This window comes from Hylobates moloch, unplaced genomic scaffold (assembly GCF_009828535.3).
Source record: "Hylobates moloch isolate HMO894 unplaced genomic scaffold, HMol_V3 SCAFFOLD_2, whole genome shotgun sequence".
In the NCBI taxonomy this organism is placed as follows: Eukaryota; Metazoa; Chordata; class Mammalia; order Primates; family Hylobatidae; genus Hylobates; species Hylobates moloch.
In genome coordinates, this window is record NW_026652277.1 from 105,971,755 (window position 1) to 105,990,054 (window position 18,300).

General features: G+C 40.0%; 1 pseudogene; it reads right to left on the reverse strand.

Annotated features, from left to right (window-relative positions):
• Positions 1 to 11,159: 11,159 nt before the first annotated feature.
• LOC116469609 (actin, cytoplasmic 2-like) lies at positions 11,160 to 12,184 on the reverse strand (annotated as a pseudogene).
• Positions 12,185 to 18,300: the final 6,116 nt, after the last annotated feature.

Here is an 18,300-nt window from a genome sequence, read left to right on the forward strand (position 1 = left end):
GAGATGGATTCCACTTACAACTATACCCCTATTTAAGTCTGGTTAGTTTGTATACTAAATCTTTTTAGCCCTTCACAGTTTAGCCTAAAAGCTCTAAAAGGCAATAAAATTTATTATTGACCCTTCTAGTTGTTGCATTTGCTTTCTAGACTTTACAGAACCAGCATAATTGATATTTACTAGGAATAAAGTTTAGGCAAATATAACCTTACAGATGCAAGTAGTAAGTTTTGTGGCATCGCATATTTTCTAAATCAGCTAACTTTATCTCCTTAAGAATTGTTTGTAGACAAATAATATCACAAAGTAATATTATCTAGTTTTTAGTGTAATTTTTATCCGTTCTTTAATAAAAGAATAAATAGCAAACATGCCATTTTGGAAAATAGAAATGTGACAATCTATTAGTATTGAGCTTTGTAGCATATAGTTTCGCTTCTTTAAAAGACACGTGTTTACATCCTTTCACATCTTTTCACCCTCCAGTGACACCTTTGTCCATGTCACCAATCTCATTGGCAAGAAAATCATCTGCAGCATGACTGGTGGGATGAAGGCGAAGGCTGACCAAGACAAATCCTTGCCGTGAGCCACCATGTTGGCTGCCCAGGATGTGGCCCAGAGGTGCAACGAGCTGGGCATCACTGCCCTACAGATCAAACTCCAGGGCGCAGGAGGAAATAGGACCAAAACTCCTGGACCTGGGGCCCAGACAGCCCTCAGAGTACCTGCCTGCTTGGGTATGAAGATCGGGCAAATTGAGGATGTCACCCCCAACCCCTCTGACAGTACTTGCAGCAAGGGGGGTCACCATGGTCACCATCTGTGAACCGGACTCCTCAAATTATTGTTCTCTGTTAATAAATAGCCTTTATGTAAACTAAAAAAGGGATGCATTGTGTATTATAGTACCAGGAAGACAGGGATTAATATTTCTACTACTGAAGTAGTTAGCACTTTGATTTTCTCTTCTTTAAAAGAAATATTTGAATTTTGTTTTTAAATAGTAACTTTGATTACTATTTTGTCTTTTGTAAGCACCCATGATTTTTCTTCAGTTTTTGGTCAATTTGACCAAGACACAGATAATGATGATTAGACATAGACAACCTTGAAATATTGAAAGTATGATATGGATAGTGAATACAGTATCTTAATAAGTACAAAAATGGCTAGATTGTACAAAGAATGCCTGGATTGTGCCCACATTATGTAAATTCAGAAGTCTTTTGTAAATTTTTTCTCTGGGGAAAATTTCACAAAAGCACCCTCTTTCTACTTTGAATTAGCACTTAACAATTGTAAATGTTGATCCTTCACTGGTAAAGAGTGAAAAATCTTCCTTACTTTTCCATCTCTGGAAATAGAAAAATGTTTTTTTAAAAATCAGCTGCAGAATATATTCCAAGCTAGTTAAAGATACAAGATTTTCTGAAGAGTAACTTGCAGCCAGGGTTATCATTGGTTCATAGTTTACTCTTAGCATAAGCTAATGAATTTGAAATAAACCTGGCCCAAACATGTTAGGAGACAAAGCTCTATTATAACCCAGCTCTAAGCTATCATTTATTCACTGGGAAAAAAAAAAAACCTCAGGAAGAAGCTTGCCAACGAACCAGATGTCACCATCAGTAGACAATTATGTTCCACAGCTTGGCACCTGGGGCCCACAGTCATCATCCAAGAAGGAGGAGAAATAAAAAGTAGAACATTCTGGCAGACTCCAGACTGAAAGATTCCAAATGGCTCATGGAGAAAATGGAGGCTAAAGAGCTGCTTCTTTAATTCTCAGGAAGGAGACCCCAGAACTGAAACATGATCACTCTACCTATTGAAGATGTCATGATCCTTACAGATAAAGCAGAGTCTACAAGGACCTGGAGTGCTCCCAGGGGCTGGCTTTGGGAGCTGGCATGGCAGCATTTGTACACTGGAAGATTTACCATGTCACAGAGACAATCTCATCTTTTGGGATAAATTACCAACCGAACTGAAAACGTTTCCTTCTTTGGCAAATTTTAAGGATTGAAAAAGACTTAGGATTTAGAGGTGATTTTGGTGAAATACTGTCCAGAATGTACTGGACTGAATTGCATAAAATACCTTTTCAAAATCTGCCTTATTCCATAATTAACCTATGATTAAGAAACTGGAGATTTACATGGAGAATCCCATCAAGGCCTCCTTTTTCTCAGCTGAGAAAAAAAATGAACTCCCTCTTTTGAAATGCATTTCAATCGAGAGTAGACACTTTGCAATCCTCAGATGGTTCCAAAATGAAAAGCCTTTTCCACTTTTATGTAATCTAGGAATTAAGGACATAAATGAAAGTTGAAGTAACCAACTTTTATTTTTATTTTCTTTTTTTCCTTTTTTTATTATACTTTAAGTTCTAGGGTACATGTGCACAACGTGCAGGGTTGTTAGGTATGTATACATGCACCATGTTGGTGTGCTGCACCCATTAACTGGTCATTTACATTGGGTATATCTCCTAATGCTATCCCTCCCCCCTCCCCCGACCCCACAACAGGCCCCAATGTGTGATGTTCCCCTTCCTGTGTCCAAGTGTTCTCATTGTTCAAGTCCCACCTGTGAGCGAAAACATGCGGTGTTTGGATTTTTGTCCTTGCAATAGTTTGCTGAGAATGACGGTTTCCGGTTTCATCCATGTCCCTAAAAAGGACATTAACTCATGCTTTTTTATGGCTGCATAGTATCCCATGGTGTATATGTGCCACATTTTCTTAATCCAGTCTATCATTGATAGACATTTGGGTTGGGAAATAACCAACTTTTATTAAAAGTTTTCTGAACATTTCTTTATATATAAAGATTCCACTTAAATGGAAACTGCCCGTGTTCAGACAAAAATAAAATGTCTACATTAGATTTATTGGTTCAGTCTATAACTAAACAGAACAACTAAAATATTGGTTAAGTGGAAACTGCTTTTTCTGTTTTTCTCTGCCTTTATAAATCACCAAATCCTGCATAACGCAAAAGAGATTGTAACTTAATTTAAAGATTATGTTTATTGTTATGTTTAAAGATTATGTTTATGTGTGTATGGTTATCACATATTTCCATGGTCGAAACTGATTTTTATAAAATTGAGGACATATTTTTATTAGTTTTCAATAGTTACTAATGTTTTGTTTGGATAGAGCTAACTGGCCCACTTAAATTAGTCTATGAATCCACAAATAGTTCTTCTTCACAAACAAACCTTACCAAATATCTTAAACTATATATACTACATTTGGGGCAAAGGGCAAGATTCTTCTTTATGTATGATAACTATAGTGCCAATTAGCTAGTTAATTAATATATGTTAAGTGAGATAAATAAATTACATATATAATTTATTACATAACACATATTTAATTATACATTAACATTTGCCTAAAGTTGGAGTTCCAGAGTCTATCTTTTAGACTTTCAATAGTTTTGATCATTCTTTCATGATGAGGTAGCACATTAATTTCTTCTGGAAATGTGACGCTTTTAATGTAGTAGTTTTCGAATGTTTTGCTTTGGGAATTATTTTATTAAAGGTTAAAAACAAAACAATGAGCACATGTCCCACTGCCACCACCAACTCCTACTTCCTCTGCCTTTGGCCCTTCTTACCAAAACTCTCCGTAGACATTACCAGAAAGAGCTTTGCTATGTATTTAAACGATACACATGAATAATGGCATTCTAGTTTGCCTTTGATGTGAACAAACAGTACTATTCTCTGACGGTTATAAATGTTAGTGCTACCAGCCCGTGTGTCACTCTTGATCGATGGGAAATTGTTTTCCTAGTGACAGGAAACAACAAGCTGAGAATCAGAAGTGGTCTCTGGCAATGCCACCCTGAGTGTGCAAAATCTCGTTGGAGAATCAGAAGTCCCCAATTCTATTGCGGGATTTGCATGATCGGATAGATAGCCTCTCTGCATCTGAGTTCCCTCAATTGTCATGAATCATTGTTATTCCTGTCCCTGGTTCTCATCACAGAGATAATAAATTCCATTCTGAGTGCTGTGGAGAGCTACGACCCTTCCGCAGACCTGTGTAAATTGAGAGGGCGTTAGCGGCAAGCCACAAAGCAGTCCCTTTGTCTTGCTGCTGAAGCTTCCACACTCCCACACTCTCTCTGACACCTGTCTATCCCATTTCTAAAGTGGCAGGGAAAATGCCTGGAGTTAAGGGCCACACTCATTGCCAGCTCCAGCTGAATAACTTGGAACGGATGGAAAAATTAAGAAGTGTTTTCTGTCTTCCTCAGCTCTCACAGGAGGTCTATGGTACTTTCTCAAGGTCAAGGAGAGAACTGAAGTGGGTGGAGAATTTCTGCAGAACACTTCAAGGCCCTTTGAAAACTGAAAGGGACATACTTTTATAATAGTACATGCCATATTGTAAACTCCTCTGCAAAGTTTCTTGACAGAAATAATGACTTTGATTGCTATAGCTCAGATAAATTATCAAGACACAGTAGGAAAAAGGGTAAAATAAAAGAGAAAAATATTTCATCACTGATGTCAGCTTTTAGAAAATTATTGTATATAATATTTGATTTAAGGAATATCTACTCTTAGTTTGAGGATCCCTGGTGAATTTCTTTCTGTAATTTATAATCCAAACTAATACTTGCAGTTCTGCTTCTATATAACCCAACATATTTTAGTAGGAAAGGGGAAATCCAAAGGAAAGTTTGGATAGCACTATATGCTCCAATGTTTCCTGGCATTAGGAAGGAGATTTTCTGAATTTTTCAGCTTCTTACCCTGCAGAATGGAAGCAATTAGTTACAATAAATGCAGGGAATTCTCCATAGCATTCCCTGCTATGTAGAAAGAAGTAGAAATCAAGAGACCTGGGTCTGCTTCTAGCTCATTACTAACCATCTGTATGCCATTGGGAAAGTCATATAACCTCCCCAGATTCTAATGTATTACTCTATAAAATAAAATAAGTGGCTTATTTATTCATTTGAAAACATTTGTTAAGCACTCGACAGACTGAGGCACCATGCTAGGCTCTGGAAATAAAAAGCCAAATAAGATACTGTCCTTGCCTTCACAGAGCATGCAGCCAAGAAGGAAGGGACAGAAGCATAAACAAGTGCAGGAAAGGGAAGATGCTGTCATGGGAAGTTGAAGAGACCCAGGACAAGCAAAGGAGGCATATTGGTTGGAGTAGGCAGAAAGTAATTTCTAAGGTTTGTGAGTCTAAAGTCAGGGCTTAAAAAAAAAGAATTTGTCAAGAGGACCTCAGAAGAACAGTGAGTTGGAGGATACCAAAGGAATTTCCAAGAACAAGAATCAGCAGATGAAAAACACAGGGATATAGAACAGTCTGGCATGATAGGAAAACCACAGGGTTCAGGGTGGACAGAGAAGATAGGAGCCAGATGGTGGAGCATACTAAGGAGTTTGGCACAGGTATGACCTTTAGTACACAGGCATGACCTTTAGTCTATGGCATAAGCTTTAATCTATGGCCATAACCTTTAATCTATGGCCATAACCTTTAGCCTCTGGGCATAGACTAGAGGCATGGCCTTCAACGTAAGAGGCTAACCTTTAGTCTGTGGGCATGACCTTTCGACATGGTCAAGCAGAGCAGATTTCTATGATCACTCTTGCAAAAAATATGGAGGATACTGAAAGGGAGAATTAAAAGGGTGCATTGTCTTACCTTATCCACAAACCCTTCTAGGAGAAGCTGCCCCACCCACTGCCCTTGCTGAAAGCAAATGAGCTATATTATCTACCATGTGACATTACCCGTCACTACACATGATTGGGTCAGGTACAGGTACCTAATGCAAGCATGGCAAATCTTAGCTCTGGATGAAGTCTCTTAAAAAGATGAGCTATATTCAGAGTCCACTTGGGCAAAACTCAGAGAGCAGTATCATGAGTATTGATAAGGATCTAGAGAAGTGGGAACCGTCAGGCACTATGGGTAGAAATGTAAATTGATAAGCCATTCTGGAGATTAAGTTGGCTGTATTTAGTATAATTAATTATGCATATATCCAGCAATCCAATCTTGTTTCTGTATATGTAAAGCAGAAGATGAATGTGACTAATTGGGACATTCTCCCTTAACAAGTCCATAAATGGACACATACAAGGTTGTTTGTTGCACTATTGTTTTGAGAACAGGGAATTGGAGGCCACACAGACATCTATCACTATGAGAAAGATAAGTAAAATATGATGGATGCATACACCAAAAGAACTGTAGCAAGCAGAACTAGATATGTACAGAGAAATATGAAGTGTAAAAACAGTGTTGAGTAAAAAAGTAAATAGAGCTCTAATATAGCATCATTTATATAGATTTTAAATGGAGACCTACACAAAGCAACACTATATATTTTTCAAAGACATATACTAGCCAAGGATATATATCACACATATGAGAGTCAATGCTTTTGATGGAAATGGAAGCGGGAAAGAGTCAGGATAAGAGAGAAAAAAAAACAAATAATTAATATGGCCTTGTATAAACAAATTTTAGTGTGTCTGAGTAGAATGAATGCAATTCCATACACTTGTGGTCAGGAAGGAAAATTAAAATGTGAGTTTACAGAGCCATATTCTGTGTTTAAAAACTAAGAAACAAGGCAAAAGTTTGCATTTCTAATGAGTTAGAGAGGGGTGTGGCTAAGTCACATTTATGATAAGATATCAGGATGAAGATCTGCAAATTTGCAAATTCTTGCTTCTGGTCCGCTGAACCTTTTTAAATGCAGAAACACCCTTTAGCTCCCATTTTCTTGAAGTCCAACCATTTTGTAGCTTTTGAATTGTTCTCTGTTCCTGCACTCAAAGGAATCGATAGTAAAAAAAAAAAAAAGTACCAGGAACATGACTACAGTCAGAGATAACTGTCAGGATATTGCTATAACTATCCAAAGGAGAAGTGCTGAATAACCCAGCGGTGGGGGTGGGGGTAGAGGTGAGTACTAGAGACACAGATTCAGGGATCAAAAGATGAGAGAAGATTGTTGAAGTGCTCTGTGAATGAGTGAGATCATGGTTATAAACGTGGAGAGGAGGGGAGAGTGTAAGAGTTGTGTAAAGAGGAGCCACAGAAGAGACTGAAGAAGAACCAGCTGAAGAGAGGAACCAACAAAAGGGACTGAAAGGGAACAGCTAGAGAGGGAGAAGCTCTAGGAGGGAATGCCATTATGGAGAAAAGAGGAAAGGAGCAGCCAGTTTGATTATTTACTGCTAAACCATCAAGTAAGTTGAGAAACAGAAAGGTTCCATGGAACTTCCAATTGCAAGACCATGACGACCTTTTCCAGTAACAGTTTTTGTGCTGTGGTAATGGCAGGAGTTAGTCCAGGGAGTCAAGAGTAAATGGGGTGCCACTCTGGCTAGTGCCCAGGCTGAAGATGGTTTATCCCACTCCAAAGGGCAAAGCCCAGCCCATTGGTTTTCCTATGACAACACAAGGGAGAAAAATAACCGAGACTAAATAGAACATAGTGAGATTAAATTAAATGAAATAAAGACGCTTTTTAACAAAAAAATGAAGTCTAAATTATTTTGAGTATAACCACAAGATGAAGCATTGAAGACAGTAAATGTAGAGTGTCCTTTATGGGTTTTGGCTAGGAAAGTTGCACTTGAGCTCTAAGCCTCTTCCAATTCTAATAGTCAATTATAGCTCATAAACTATAGTCCATGAACATAAAAATAACTTGATGTTAAATAACTAAATAACTTACTTCTTTATTTTAGCCTGCTTGTTGTAGAAGGAATCTGTGCTTATTGTAAATTTAAGCAATGCAGAAACATATAAAGTCAAAATTAAGTCCTCTCTTTCACCTCTGCCTCACCCTAATCTCAATCCCCAGAGACACCATATTTTCCAGGCACATGCAAACATATATACGTACATAACTTTTAATATAATGGATTAATTCTATCTTTGAACATTGTATCTATAAACATGAGTGATATTAAAAATATTAAACAATCAGTGTGATGGGGTAGCAGCTAATCAGAACGGTTGTCAGTGCTAAGCAGCTGGGTTGAGTGGTGTGACATATTACATTTAACTAGACCCAGCAGAGGTGCCGGAGGCCTAGCATGGTGGTGGGAGCTGCACCTCAGTGTCTGGCCACAGCTACATGGCCTCCGAGTTTTACTCTGACTCTCCAAGATTTTTCTGTAAGACACATGATATGTTTTAATAAATTCCCTTTTTTTATTTAAACTAGCCAGAGTACTTTGTTTTTTGCAAGCAGAAACAACAGTGGAATATAAAAAGAATTAACAGGTTCTCAGCCAGGCGCGGTGGCTCACGCCTGTTAATCCCAGCACTTTGGGAGGCCGAGGCTGGCAGATCACGAGGTCAGGAAATCGAGACCATCCTGACTAACATGGTGAAACCCCGGTCTTTACTAAAAAATAAAAAATAATTAGCCGGGCACGGTGGCAGGCGCCTGTAGTCCCAGCTACTGGGAAGGCTGAGGCGGGAGAATGGCATGAACCCAGGAGGCGGAGCTTGCAGGGAGCCAAGATCGCGCCACTGCTCTCCAGTCTGGGCAACAGAGCGAGACTCTGTCTCAAAAAAAAAAAAAAAAAAAAAAAAAAAAAAAAAAGAAAAGTCAGGTTCTCATCCCATTTAAACCAAGAATTTTGATCACCAGCAAATTTTGTGATCTGTAACGATTTGCACTGCAGTAACCAAATCTCAAAGACTGGTATCTCTCTTTCCTCTTTTGCCACATGAAGAGTTGACCTATGGCAGCTGTTGAGTGCCAGAGCCTAGGGGGAGATTAATCTATAATCAGGACAGCTCTTTTGCACAAAATAATTTCCTTCCTTTAAATTTTTCTTTAAATACACATTACCTTATTTTAGATATTTTCTTTTGTAGTTTAAAAAGAAAAAGCAATCAAGAGAAAAATAAAGTAAGATCTTCATTTGCATATGTCTGCTCTGGAGGAAAAATATACTCTTTTTTCGTTTCTTTCTTGATTACATCAGCAAAAGGCATTTAGAACACAGAGCTTTCAAATTAGTGCTTCAGGTCCTGATTATTTTTGAAGTCTTCACGAAATATTATTTAAAGAAGGAAGATTTCTAAATTCTGTCAAATATACCAACTATGCATAAGTCAATGCTAAGAAAATAAACTTTTTAATTTTTGATGTAATATAATACACTGAGAATTGTTCTATACATGAAACAAGAAGGAAGGGAGCATTACAAGTGCGGAAATATATTTCCTATGTTCGTTGTCTCTGCTTTGATATATGCATAACTATATTGCATTCTAGGAGCAGCTAATTTCCATATAAAGTGTAGCTACTTTCAATTTTACTAGTCTTGTCTACAGAGGAAGCTTTGATTTGTGTGCCCTAGGCTAGATCAGAGAATGCATCATTTTCTTTAGGTTCCTTTCTGTCATGCACAATTGGTGAGTTCCAGCACTGATTATAACATGGATGTTTAGAAAGACATTACTCAAAAGGGAAAAAAATAAGATAAATTGCATCATAGGCTAGCAAAATCAAAGAAAACTGATCAGAGAGAACCTGATGGCAATCCTCCCGAATTGTACACATTTGGGCTTTAAGGGGCAATGAACCTTGGCCTATTCTGGTGATTATAACAGCTATTTCAAGCCTAATAGAAGAAGTGAAATTCTGCAGTCATATCAAAGCATCTGCCATCATTTTGTCCTTCTGTGACGGCTACTGCACATTGGTAACCACCTTCTTTGTAGAGCTGAAGGTGGACCAGCTGAGCTCATGTGAGGTGTGACTTGTGCGTAGCAGAAGACCTCACCTCCAAATATTTCCTCGCTGACATTCATGAAATTTTATCCTTCAATTCCTTTTGATGATGTGTGCTTTTGAAGTGGATTAATGAATTCTGTTACCTGGAGGAATAAAATCAAGTACTCATCCAGTATCGGCCTATCCTGTAACCTAATTATTTTACCTGATTACCATTTAATGGAAAGAGAGGCAAACTAGGAATGGGGAGTTCTGAGTTCTAGTCCCTGCTCCGTGGCTGTGCACCTCCAGGCAAATCACTTCTCTCCTTTAGTCTTAGTGTCTTCATATTTAAACTGACGAGATGATAGTAAAGATCTCTCCTAGTTAGGAAATTCTGACTTTGTGACTAGATTATTACCCTTTTAACTTAGCACCCTGAAGGAATGGAAAAAAGAAGCAAAATTTTGATGGATTTGGGAATGAGAGAAGGAAGATAGGAGGTAAGTCATTTCCAGGCCAAAAGTGAGTAGAGATTTGTTAGGGAAGAGATACAAGCATTGAAAAAACTAAAATTGGGGAAGAAAACAAACTTCTGATTCTATACCTGAGTCATAGATTTTTGAAATATTTGTATAATACTAAAAATATTGGATTTGATTTCCTTTTTAAAAAACCTTTATTGGCTTGGATTTATTAGTATCATTATAAAAATATAGAAACTGCATGCCCCCAACCTGATTATTGTATCTCCTACAAGATAACTATTGTTAATAATTTGGAGTTTCTTCTCATAGACTTTTTTTTCATGCCTATTACTATATGCAAGGAGGTTTTTTTTTTCTTTTTTTTTTTGGTATGCACTTTTATTCAACTGGTCTCAAGTTAGCATACAGGTAAGCCCTGGCTGCCTCCACCCACTCCGAGGGAGACCAAAAACCTTCATACATCTCAAATTGGGGGACAAAATAGGGGGGCCACAAAGGCTGATCATTCAAAATAAAAAAAATAAAAAAGTATTAAGGCAAAGATTAAAAGATTTTTGCATTACATAATTTACCTGAAAGCAATGCTATTACCTCCCGTGTGTAGACCTGGGAGAGGGCTGGGCCATTCTCCTTAGAGAGAAGTGGGGTGGCTTTTAGGAGGCAAGGGACTTCCTGTAACAATGCATCTCACGATATTTGGAATGACCATTTAAAAAAGAACAATGTACAATCAAAGTCCTCGGCCACATTGTAGAACTTTGGGGGATGCTCGCTCCAACCAACCGCTGTCACCTTCACCGTTCCAGTTTTTAAATCCTGAGTCAAGCCAAAACAAACAAACAAACAAACAAAAACAAAAAAGAAAGCCATGCCAATCTCATCTTGTTTTCTGCGCAAGTTAGGTTTTGCAACTAAGTCACAGTCAGCCTAGAAGCATTTGCAGTGGACGATGGAGGGACCGGACTCGTCCTACTCCTGCTTGCTGATCCACATCTGCTGGAAGCTGGACGCGGAGGCCAGGATGGAGCAGCCAATTCACACGGAGTGCTTGCACTGGGGAGGAGCAATGATCTTGATGTCATCGTGCTGGGCACCAGGGTGGTGATCTCCTTCTGCATCCTGTCTGTGATGCCAGGGTACATGGTGGTGCTGCCAGACAGCACTGTGTTGGCCTACAGGTCTTGGTGGATGTCCACGTCACACTTCATGATGAAGTTGAAGGTAGTGTCATGGATGCCACAGGATTCCATGCCCAGAAAGGAAGGCTGGAAGAGTGCCTGGGGGCAGCGGAACCGCTCATTGCCGATGCTGATGACCTGGCCGTCTGGCAGCTCATAGCTCTTCTCCAGGGAGGAGCTGGAGGCCACCGAGGCCATCTCCTGCTGGAAGTCCAGGGCGATGTAGCACAGCTTCTCCTTGATGTCACACATGATTTCCTGCTCGGTGTGGTGGTGAAGCTGTAGCCGTGCTGAGTGAGGGTCTTCTTGAGGTAGTCAGTCAGGTCTCCGCCAGCCAGGTCCAGATGCAGGATGGCATGGGGAGGGCGTACCTCTCCTAGATGGAGAGATTGTGGGTGACCCTGTCACCGGGCTACATCATGATGCCAGTGGTACCGCCAGAGGCATACAGGGACAGCAAGGCCTGGATGGCCATATACATGGCTAGGGTGTTGAAGGTCTCAAACATGATGAGCTGGGTCATCTTCTCATGGTTGGGCTTGGGGTTCAGGGGGGCCTCGGTCAGCAGCATGGGGTGCTCCTTGGCAGTCACACGCACCTCATTGTAGGTGTGGTGCCAGATCTTCTCCAGTTGTCCCAGTTGGTGACGTTGCCGTGCTCCATGGGGTACTTCAGAGTCAGGATGCCTCTCTTGCTCTGGGCCTCCTTGCCCACATAGGAGTCCTTCTGACCCATGCCCACCATCACTCCCCGGTGCCTGGGGCGCCCCACAATGGAGTTGCGCATGCTGGAGCAGTTGTCGACGATGATGAGCGCAGTGATAACATCATCCATGGTGAGCTGGCGGCGGGTGTGGACGCATGGCGCAGCGGCATGGGCGAGGTTCTGTGCTTGCTGGGCGGACGCGGTCTGCGTGGTGTAAGGAGGTTTATATATATTGCTACAACATCTCCCCTACCACTACAGTAACTTGCTCCTTTTCTTTCTCTTTCTTTCTCTCTCTCTCTTTCTTTCTTTTTCTTTTTCTTTCCTTTCTTTCTTTCTTTCTTTCTTTCTGTCTCTCTCTCTCTTTCTGTTCCCTTCCTTCCTTTCTTTCTTTTTCTTTCTTTCTTTTTCTTTTTCTTTCTCTCTTTCTTTCTTTCTTTCTTTCTTTCTTTCTTTCTTTCTTTCTTTTTCTCTTTCTTTCTTTCTTTCGATGGAGTTTCACTCTTGTCACCCAGATTGGAGTGCAATGGCAAGACCTCAGCTCACTGCAGCCTCTGCCTCCCAGGTTCAAGCGATTTTCCTTCCTCGGCCTCCCTAGAACCTGGAATTACAGACGTGCACCACCAAGCCTGGCTAATTTTTGTATTATTAGTAGAGACGAGGTTTCACCTTGTTGGCCAGGCTAGTCTGAAACTCCTGACCTCAGGTGACCTATCTGCCTTGGGCTCCCAAAGTCCTGGGATTATAGGCGTGAGCCACAGTGCCCGGGCTTCTTTTCATTTAATACTATAGTAGTGTGATCCTCTCTACCTATTACATAAAATACTTCAGGTGAACAACCTTGTACATGTGTTTCTGACACACTTTAGCAAGCTTGTCTGCAAGGATAGATTTCAGAGAGTGAGATGGCCAGGCCGGGCACACGCACTTTAAAGCGTGTCAGCTATTACCTGCCTTAGCCCTGTTTCCACAAGGCTTGTGATGAGGGCCTATGCATTAGTACTTTCTGAGGAGCACGATCCCAGGGAGCGGGAATGAGAGATAAGAGTGAAGGGGGGAAGGAGGGAGAGCCAATACTAAAATGCCTTATTGAGCTGGCTGCTGCTTTTATTTTATTTTATTGCTATTTTTTAAAATAAAGTTTTCATAGTCTTTAATTAGTTATTTTGCTGGTTATTGGTTAATAAATTGACAACGCAAGGAGGGGCCATGGGTAAGCTCCCAGCCAGGCTCCCACGTCCAGGCTCAGGCAAGGATGGCTGCTGCTTTTAGTTGGCTGGTTGCTTAATCCCACAGGAACTTCTCTGAAGCCAAAGGAAATATGTCTCAAGACTGTCAGAGAAGCCATATGAAATGTATTTCAGGACCATCCATTGTGGTGAGGAGGGGAGAGTGGGAAAGGGAGAAGCCTTTATCCATCAGGTCTGTCTCCCACTTGTCAAAGGTTTGCCCATGAGTTGTTCATTCTCCAGCACTCTGGTTTGCACATGTGTCGGCCCTTGAGCACGTTCCTTTGGAGTCCTTCATTGTGAGTCATCCAAGAAGCCTGGGGGTGGGGCAGGACATAAGTCCACTTGCTTTTGTGTGAAGCCCACCTGAGTCCACATTAAATCACTGCAGTCGTGACTGGAATAAGACACAAGTGTTGTCAAGGAGATCTGAAGTGGTACATAAAAGATTTCAGATACACTAACAACCTGTCTCACAAAACTATACCAATTTACACTTTCATCAATCATGCAAAAGTGTCTTCTTACTTTTCTTTAACAACAGTGGATCTTGTCAATAACTTTTGCCAATATAGTGGGTAAATATTGGAAGTGTTTTCTTCTGTTGTGCATTTCTGTGCTACTGAGGTTGAATATCTTTGCAAATGTTTATTAGCCTTTGTATTTTGTCTTTTGTGAATTGTCTACTATATTCTTTGGCTTTTTTTGTATTAGGTGGTTCTTTAAGGCTTTTTTTTATTAAACAGAGAAGACTACTTTGTGAAGTTCATGTTCATGAAGTTTTGTAAGTACTCTCCTTAATAATCTAAAATATGAGTATGCTGTTTTCCACTTGCCCAATTTCTAGCACTTAGTGTGAACTGAAGACAGTAGTTAGTCACATACGTGTTCTTTATATTAGCAAAATTACTATTTTTTCAGTATTAGACTCAGAGCACAATATTCCATAGGTAATAGCACATATGGTTTTTATTTAATTATGAATGCATTTACTTACAAATGCTTTCCAGAACAAAGTCACCCTTTAAGCTTGTCCTTTCCTATTTTGTTCCTTGGGATAATGATTGCATAGTTCCTTTTTTTCCTTACAGAGAAGTCTTTTATCTTGTCATAGTTCAACTTCACTCTTATTTGCTACTTGTTAAATGGCTTCTGAAAGAATACAAGGACTTTTCTGTAACCTGCTCATGATTTCACTTCAGATAGTGCAACTGCCACATACAATCTTGTCATTCAGCTATCAACCAACCAAGGTCTTCTTGGTTTTATCCCTTGTTTTACAAACCGAACTTTTGTTCTTTTCTGCTATTTCCATTGTGATTATAAATGATTAAGTGCCTGGAGTTTCAAGGGATGTACACTCATTGCAGTAATATTGCAGAAGATAAAAACAGAGGGAGCTACGATATGTTTTTATACTTTTGTGTGTGTGTGTGTGTGTGTGTGTGTAATTCCAGGTATATTATAAGATGAACCTGATTTTCTAATTATTGGTTAGAACAAAACACTAGAGTAAATAATTACACAGGTACCATTTTAAAAAAGTAAGTACATTTCTAATAGCATGCCTCCTAAGTAAATCTTTCTTTGATAAATAGCATCTGTGACTATTTCCTTTTCATGGCCTAAAGAGGTTGGTTATGACTCAGGGAAAGATGACTCTACCTCTAACTCCAGGTATCACCTTTCTTGGTGTAAGGGTAATTCCATCTTTCTTACCTATTTTTTGTTCAAGAATGAGCTGTGTCCTAATTGTGACTAACAAAACAAAAGGGAAGTCATGCTGAGGGACTTCCAGGAAGAATTTCCTTCTTCCTGACAGAGAGCCAGAGGGAGGAACTTTCTCTCTTTTTCTCTGTGTGCTGTCATGTCTGGATATTATGCTTAATATGGCTGTAGTTAATTCACTGGCAATTTGCAGATGAAGCCAGTACTGAGAATAACAGAATGGGGACACGAAAATAACCTGGGTCTTTGTCCATGTCATTGAGGCATTGAATCAATCAACCCTGAAGTCTATCCTGCTTCTAGATTTCCTGTGTGACAATACATCTTCTTCTTGCTGGAACCAGTTTTGAGTTGGGATTCCTCTATATTACAAACCAAAGCGCCTTACTAAATCAGCTTCTTTCCACACAGGGACAGAGAATGTAGGCTCAGTCTGGAGAAACGTACAGGCACCCTTTTTCTTTTAAGGTTCAGAGAGCCCATGAACTGAATCTGGCATATCACAAAGCTTGCAGAGAATAGAGTTTTCACACTTTTTCAAGGTAAAACCACAAGACTCACACTCTGTTACTTATGGGCTATGTTACTTGGGCAAGTCACTTGAAGTCTCTGAGCCCCAGTTTTGGCATGGTGTTCAGGCGTGGTGGCGTGCACCTGTAATCCCAGCTACCTGGGAGGCTGAGGCAGGAGAATTGCTGGAACCTGGGAGGCAGAGCAGAGGCTGCAGTGAGCAGAGATTGTGCCACTGCACTCCAGCCTGGGCAACAGAGCAAGACTTCATCTCAAAACACACACACACACACACACACACACACACACACACACACACATATATATACAAAACTATTAAGTGTTTCCTCAAATCCAAGATTCTGTCAATTGTAAGGCCCTCTATTAAGAAAGAAAAAAATGCTGCCAATTAAAAATTAAACTATGCCTTAACATTGTGCATTTGTCATCTTTTGACTTTGACTTTTTTCCCCATGTATTCCAGGGGACTTGGCAATACCTCCTTCAGTTGCACTGGTTGGCATGTGATAGGCAGTCTTCTTGTATGTATCTGTGTGGGGGAAGCAGAACATAACTCAGCTTCGTCCACTTGTGGGGTCTTCCTTTCTTAAGCTCCATAAAGTGCTTGCTGGTTGCTTTGAAAACAGATGGAATTATGGTTATTTCTCCAGCAGTGAATATTTGCTTTATCGATATCAAATTTATGCCCCACTGTTTTGTTTCTATTCATTTCTCTGTATACAAAATCTTTTTATTTCAATGTCAAATTATGCTATAATCTTTTAAAATACATTTAAAAACCACAAACTCAACATGAGCAGTAAAAACTGCACACTATCAGCAGTAAGATGTCAAATGTAAAAACTTGTGTCTTAGAATTAAAACAGGGTATTTATGAAATGACTGTGGTAGAGATGAAAGAGGCAAGTAACAGGGATATATTCAAGTTTTTCTATCGTCCACTTTTTGAGGGAGAAGATTGAACTAATTGTATAAAGATGTTTAAAACGAATATAGGTAAGTGATAGAATAAAAACAGTTTAAAGAAAGATGCCGTTTTTTTTTTCCTGTACTAAAGTAACAAAGACTCAGAAAATGAAAAAAATTCAATTTGGTGCAGAAAAAGAGAAACAGACATTCTCATTTTCTGCAAGTATTAATTTTTATAGAAGGAAGATCTGAGGCCCACCTTACTTTCTTTTGTGCCTAGATATCTGACAGAATAATTTCTTTAACCTGAATTTCTCGCTGTAATAGAAAAATACAGAAAAGTAGAGGTAATGAAGTAGAGAAAATATTAACAACTGGCACTAGGATTCTCAGGGAGAGAACAGTCTTTGGAAAGGTGCTCTGAGAGATGTTTGTAACAGAAGGTGCTCTCTACCCTCACCCCAGGACCTGGATGTTGGCAGGCACCATGGCTTTGAAAGGAGGGAAAGCTACTCTTTGTGAGGCAAGGGGAGGGATGTTTTACTTCTAAGGGAAGGAGGAGAGTGGCAGAAGAGAGACAAGTAGGGAGTAAAGGAGAAAAGCCAGCGAGATGGAAAGCTGCAAGGACGCAAGAAACTTCATGGTGGCGAGGAGAACACAGCACTTTGAGAATGACCACCACTTTTGTTTGTCCCAAGTTGTCTCAATTTCCCCTCCACTTTCTCCAGGAAATCTTCACTAAAGTCAGCTAAACCCACCAATATTTTCTATAAGTGATTTTTTAAATTGTAGCTTTTGAGGAAATGGGTAAAGAGCCCTAGGACATGGAAGAATTGCCACACTGTAAACCAGGTGCCAGATGAGAGCACCCCCTGCCCCAGTCCTGCCCCAACCCCTTCCTGGAAAACCTGCAGAAACTGGTAGGGATGGCTTTGCTCTCCTGCAGGCTGTGCACTGAGCAGGAGGGCAGTTTATTTGTTCAATACTTACTGATCATCTACTATGCACTAGGCATCGTTCTGAGTAGCAGGAAGGAAGGAATGTAAACAGTGGATCTTAATTTCTGTGAGTCAGATCATAAGCAGAGACAGACAATAACTATGATCTAATGTTCTATTTTCACAGCTGCTATGAGGAAAAATAAGGTAGGATAAGAGAGTAGAGATTGATAGGGGTGAGAGTGAATGCCTGTTTGGGGAAGTATTTTAGGCATGGACGGCAAGTACAAAGGCCCTGTGGCAGAAACTACCAAATGTGTGTAGAGGAAAGTCTGCCAGATGTTGTGCCTGACTGACGTGGGGAGGGGAGAGTGATGGGAGATGAGGCCAGAGAGAGGCAGGGGCCAGGTCGTGAGGGCCTCCTGGGAAGAATTCGGCCATTGGGTTTTATTCTGAGAGTAATGGAGGCATGTGAGGAGAGAAGCAACAGGATTTGATTTCCTGTTTCAGAAGATTACTGGTATTGTGTGGAAAAGGGGCTTAGGTGACATGGGTGGAAGCAGGAGAACCAGATGAGATGATAAAATGATGAGGCTGGCATGGATTAGGGTGAAGGCAGAGAAGGTGGTGGGAGTGGATTTATTCTGAATGAGAAATTGACAAGATTTGCATATGGATTAGATATGAGATATGAGAGAAAGAAAGAACAAAAATGACACCTAGGTTTGTTTGCTTATTTATTTATTTATTTTTTTAAATATACTTTAGGGTTTTAGGGTACATGTGCACAATGTGCAGGTTTGTTACATATATATCCATGTGCCATGTTGATTTCCTGCACCCATTAACT